The following is a 6,065-nucleotide window of genomic DNA, read 5'->3' as shown; positions in this document are numbered from 1 at the left end:
ATCTGTGAGACCAGATCAGACTGTCCTAATGTTCTGTAGCTTTACCATTAGGCAAATCCCCCTCTCCCCACCTTTACAAATGCATCACACCAACAGCATGACGGAGGGGTGTTGGAGGGAAAAGGCCTTCCAGGAGTAGCATATGGCTTACTCCTGCCATTTAACAGCCTTTTCACAGTTTTTAACACAGCTGTGTAGCTTCTGGCATTGTTCATGATCATAAACCCCAGCCCTGTAGCCTTCCCTTGCTGCATCTTCAATGGTTGCTGTATTTTATGTCATTAACAAATAGTCTGCTCTTTCGAAGCCAGCAGGTAGCCAACTGTGCTTGAAATGGGAGATCACTTGCCAGGCTTGTTATTTGTGCCACCAGCTTCTTTGATGCAGAGAGATGACTCTGCTTCTTGAACTTGTCTTCCCTGCTTCTCCATCTCATGTCCCTTCCCTGTTCCAAAATACATAGATAAATATTTAAATATGTATTACAGTAAAACAACTTAAACTCGTGTACAGCCAAGCAATTTTTCTGAAGCTTCTGTTGACCAGCACCTGTCTGTGTTAAGGATGGTTAGCCCTCTCTATTGGTTGTGCACAGTGTAAATGATGAGAGTAGCCATAATGTCTTTGTGCTTGTGAGCAGTGTTGAGGTGTGCAGCTTAGAGAGACTTCAAGCCCTTGATGCTTTGTACTGACATTGGTGTTCCTGAGGAAACAGGTGTGCTTGAGTTAGTTGTCAGTATGAGCAGTTTGTTCCCTCTATAGTACTCTGTGCCCAAGCAAGTGCAGAGAGGTGAAGTAGCAATGCACTGTTATTTTATAATACCTGCACTCTAAAGTAGACTCTTAGCTCAGTGTCTGCCCTCAGAGCTACACTAGGGGGAAACAGCCTGGAGTTGGTGCTCAGATCCCAGTGGAAGATGATGCCCAGGTGGTGTGATGTGCCCAGTGGTGTGCCTAGTCTGACCATTGGGAGCCAGCAGCTGCCCCCTGGTAGGGTGGCTGTTGGGACTACCAGTATTACTTCTGCTGTCAGAAGCCTCTAATCCCTTCACCATATCTTGGTGACTGGAGTGTCCATCTTTGGCCCTAGTTTAAGTGTTTAAGGACATGGTTGGGGCAGACACCTGCTGTTTCAAGCAACCATGCGTTCTTGTTGCTCAGGATGCCTAACAGGCCTGCACAGAGTGGCTTTTCCATTCTTTTGGGCAGTTTGTCCTGTCTTCTGAACAGACTTGCAGAGATGTGAGAGGCACTGCAGACACCTGTGCTCGAGCTGCAGCTTGTGCTCAGCAGTAGGGCACGGGCAGCTCCCATGCCTCAGCAGAGCCTGCTGCCTTGGCTGTCTCCAGCAGGGATACAGTGGGTGGGAAACCATCTCCCAGATGTGCAGTGTGCCAGGTGCTTCACTGGGTGGCCTTGGGAGTCACCTCTTGCTCTGAAAATTCCCAGAAGCTGCAATAACTTGACAGAACGTTAAGACAGTTGCAGGTTAGGGGTGAACAGGTACTTCAGCTGAGCTTTCTGAGGAAACAATTCCATGTCACCTTAAAATTCTAGATTGTGCACTTTCCTTACTACCCTTAACTACAGGATGATCTAGGATCTTTGTAGAGGAAGAGTTCTCCTTGATCTTGGAATATACCACGTAAGAACAGGGAAACTTGGCATGGGGCAAGCTGTGGAGATCTCCTGGTGACTGGTTTAGTCCTGGTGGACTGAAGTGTTTCCATTATCTTCTCATTGTTTGGATGTACATAGGAGAGGGATCTGCTGATGTGGAAGTGGACTGCTGTACTGTTCTGTACTGTCTCATCAGAACGTCCACTGTGTTAACTTCATTCCCTATTTTTAGAGACAATCGATATACTGTGACTTAAGGATTATTTTCCTGGACCTGGCTTCTAGTCTGGCTCTCTGGAGCTAGTTAAAAGGTACAGTATTTCTAGAATATAAATACTATGTTCTTTGATAGTGAAGAACATGATCTGCTCCCTTGTAGGGGCTCGTAGGAAGATGTGCACAGAGTAGCACAGAAGAGTGCTGTGGCTTAGGGTTGCTATCCAAGTTCTGGGAAATGTTCCCAGTCAAACATGTAAAATAGCTTTTTAACACTTTCCTATAACCAGCTTGACTGCTGCTTAAAGGGCATTCATCCCCCTCGGCTCCCAGAGTGCCAAACTGCTCCTCTATGTGTGTACATACTCAACGGGAACTCTCCGTGCCCCATGCCTTGTACGAGACAGGCTGAAAATGCATCGACCTCCAAACAAATAGAGCTGAGAAGTCAAACCAGACCCTGTGCTGTTGGTTTTGAACTGTGCCCATCTTCTCCCTGTGGTATGAAAGGAGCCATAGAAAGCAGAGCGTGACTGACTGTTGTAAAGCACCTCACATGCTGACATGAGACTCGTGTATTGTCCAAGCTCTTGACACTACCAGTGTTGCTTTCTTAAGGAAACTTGTAGCCTCTTACATGCTTGTCCACAGCACCATTAGATTTTCATTTGCTTTTAAGAGTTCAAGCATTTCCTCTAAGTGGTACTGGCTGAGGCAGCAGAGAGCAGGCTAGAACGTGGTTCTTCACTCCTATCTAGAGGGGTGAGTAAAGGGAATGGTCTAAGCTTTATAGGGCTCTCATCTGTTGGCTGCTTCACTCTTAGAGGTCTGGACTATAGATAGGACAGAAGGTCTGAAGTAGTTCTTGAACTGTTCTTTCTTGGACAATAAAAGAAGTTACTTAGTCTGATCCCTAAATAAGAATCCTCTTCTGCACTGTTGCTCCTAGGGCAGAAATGAAGACAGTCTTGTTCTCAGCTGCATCATGTCTACTGTCTGCCTTGGCATAAGTAGAAGGGATGAGGCCGTCTCTAAGTCTCCTAGAGCAGATCCAGAAGTGGTAGAAGAGAGCCCTCTGAGCATACATGAGGTGGAGGACTTGCTGGTACTGTAGTTGCTCATCCTCTTGCTGGTCTGAGTGCTGCTAGACACTGATTGACTGTGCACAGTCCAGCCAAACTGCATTCTTGGGCAAGTTTAATAGTGACTGACTTGCAATTAGTGCTTGGACTCTTAAATCACTGTTAAAGTGGGATATCAACTGTCTTCCACCCTCTATGGGGCTTTTATCCCCATTTTATTGCTGAAGCTGCTCCTCTCAGATATTACAGGGAATGCACCTTATCCTGATGATTCACCCTCTTCTGTTTCACCGGTGCCAATGCATAGGAAAGAGCCCGTCTCTGCTTGAGCATCTTCCTACCTTAAGGAGCATCTCAAATCTCCTTCTGCAAGTCTTGCTGACATGCTGCCCCCAAATCACTGAAGCAATTGCTGCATCCCCTACTTGTCAGTTCCCTTTGTTGTGTGGCTGAAGCTCAGCTCTCAGCACTGCAGTCACGTTCCCTGTATAACCCTGTGCATGGCAGCCACGTTTGCCTGCTTCTCCCTTCTTCTTGGAGCTCATCAGAATGGGGTGGCAGATTGAACCCACTCACAGCAGCAATAAATTGTGTCTAGAACTTGAGGGAAGTGCAGGAGAGAAGGAGGTGGAGGGAGTGTCTCAGAAAGGCAGGGTCCAGTGGCAGCCCAGAGCCTCGCTTGGTAATGAGTGTGCAGCCTATATGCAAAATACGTCTTGTCTGTCCCTCCTGTGTTGACCCAGGTCTAAACAGCACATGTGATTGGCATCCTGCAAAGTGACCTTCAGAACTCTCCAGTAGCTTTGCCCCGTGAGTAACTCACACTACAAATCATTTTAAAGAGATGCACTCAACTATTTTTTTAATTTAATTTTACTCTTATATTCTCTGCTCTTTGTAATCTGCTTGGAAATAAAATGTTTTTCCCTGCAGCCTTTGTTGTAGTCTGTTTGAGAACCATTAAACTTTGTCTGATGTTTCCATTGGAACAGAAGCCAACTTGCCTGTTTACTGCTGTGCTCGTGCTGTAGTGCAACAGCTCAGATCGGTGTGTGCCTTCCAGGCAGGCTCAGTGGCCTTGTTTTAAATAAGGGTAGAGAGACCTGTGACACTGATCTTGGTCTGGCACAATGCCTGTGACAGGTGATGCTGAGTGTGTGTCCTTGGCAGGTGCTGCTTTCCTTCGGAAGGCTGCGGCTCTGATCCCTGTGTCTGGGATAACCATCTCACTGCCTTGACTGGTAACAGCTTTCAGTGGTGTGAGCCTTGATGCTTTACTTCCTGCACTGCACAGTGCTGTTCTTCTAGCTCCCTAGCCTGGGCAAATTGCAAACAGTGGGAAATGGGCGTCTGGATAGGAGAAATCAGCTCTTGGCTGAGAGTCAACCCAGAAGTAACTGCAGAGGGAAATACATTTTTTTGTAGCGGAATCAGGGAACAAGGATCAAACCCTCTAACGATCAGAGCTTTGCACTGTTACCATGTGGCTGTAGGGAGGAGATGGTGCTGATGTTGGTGTTCACAGTGATAGCGACAGGATTGTTACCAGTCTCTTGGCTGAAAGATTTAAGTGGCGTTGTGGATCCTTGTCACAGGCTCTGGGCTGGGCAAGGGTCACCTTTTCCTAGCTGCAGAGGGGGCCTGGAAGCCACATGTATCCTTGCTCACAGCAAAGGGGGCATCCCTGCTCTGAGGCCTGCACCTTCCTTTCCTGCTACAAACACACCCACCATCTGAGGGGAAACAACAACCTCTCTTCTGTGTGGATCATTGCAATGAGTTCAAACAAGCTGAGTCCTGCTGCTGTCCATAGCATAGTTCACTTGTTTGGGGGTTTTCCCCCTCGGTGTGAAAGTCACCATGAGCATCTCCCAAAGCCTGGCTTAACTGGTCTCTCCCTAAACTCTGTACTCTCCTTTGTAGAACCTTACTGTGCCCAAAACATGTTAATGCAAACTAGAGGCTTGAATGTGCCTGATGGACCTCACAGCATACAAGGGCCATTTGCTTCTGAATACTGCAGATTTCTGTTCCTGTGTCCTACAGCTGGGTAAGATGAGTAACACATTTCTTGAAGCTGCTTTCTGATCTTTGGACATGGATTTAACCTACTGCAGGAGGACAGTTGTAGGCACTGGAGCACCATTCTTTAGTTCCTGACCTGGTTAGTGTTAGGTAGCAGGTTGCTCTGGACAGACTTGTGGAGTGCAGAGGGAGAAGGGGTTTGGTTGTCTTGTCCCTAGTGCTTTGAGGCCACATCTGGTGTGTCATAGCAAGCAAACCAACCATTGGAGGAGGAAGTTGTTCTGTAACCTGCAGTATAGGAACTTTTCCTGATGCCCAAATGGAGCTGCAGGTATAGGAACACCTCATCCTGGGAAAAGCCAAGTGCTATTTCCTGTAAGGCTTCTCCAAGGCAGGTCTGTGTTTGTGTCTGTTCCTCTCCTTGAGGCACAGCCCTCTCTGCTCCTGCTCTTCTCCAAAATTCTCCCTCCAGCTGCCATGTGTTGCACAGGCAGGAAGGTGCTACACCCTGATCCCTGGTGTGCAGCCATCTGCTTCCAAGTGCTTCTTTGTATGGCCTGGTGGCTCTGGGAAGAGTGGGCTAGTGCCTAGCTGGGATCACCTCAGATCCTGTCCTGTGGGATTGCTGCCTCGGTGACGTTCCTTACAGTTGTAGAATCAACTAGGTTGGAAAAGACCTCTAGACCATGGCACTAAGTGCCACATCCAGTCTCATCTTGAAAATGTCCAGGGATGGTGAATCCACCACCCTCCTGGACAGCCTTCTGTCCTTTGCGCCTTTCATTCCCCTCCCGGGGTGACACCATTACCTCGTTCCTGCCTCTTGCCTTTCATCCTTCTTGTAGCTCACTTTGACTTACAGAGTTGCTTAGGATTCTGCTGGTGTGTCCCAGCTCTGCATCCATCGCAGACCCAACAAGCCCAATCTCATCTTTCTCCTGAGGCTGCCGGAGTATCTAGTGCTGGACTCTGGGCCGCGGGCAGTGTCTGCCTGTGTGTCACCCACGGTTGGGCTTTGTCGCGGGGTGTTCCAGCAGGCAGCACACACTGCGTGGGCTGTGCTGGGGAACGGCACACGGGGCTGTGCTGACGTTCGGCTCCGTCCTGTTGCCTCCGCCCGGC

This window comes from Acanthisitta chloris, unplaced genomic scaffold (assembly GCF_000695815.1).
Source record: "Acanthisitta chloris isolate BGI_N310 unplaced genomic scaffold, ASM69581v1 scaffold42415, whole genome shotgun sequence".
NCBI lineage: Eukaryota > Metazoa > Chordata > Aves > Passeriformes > Acanthisittidae > Acanthisitta > Acanthisitta chloris.
The sequence above is the reverse complement of the archived record's forward strand: the minus strand, read 5'-3'. Positions refer to the sequence as shown.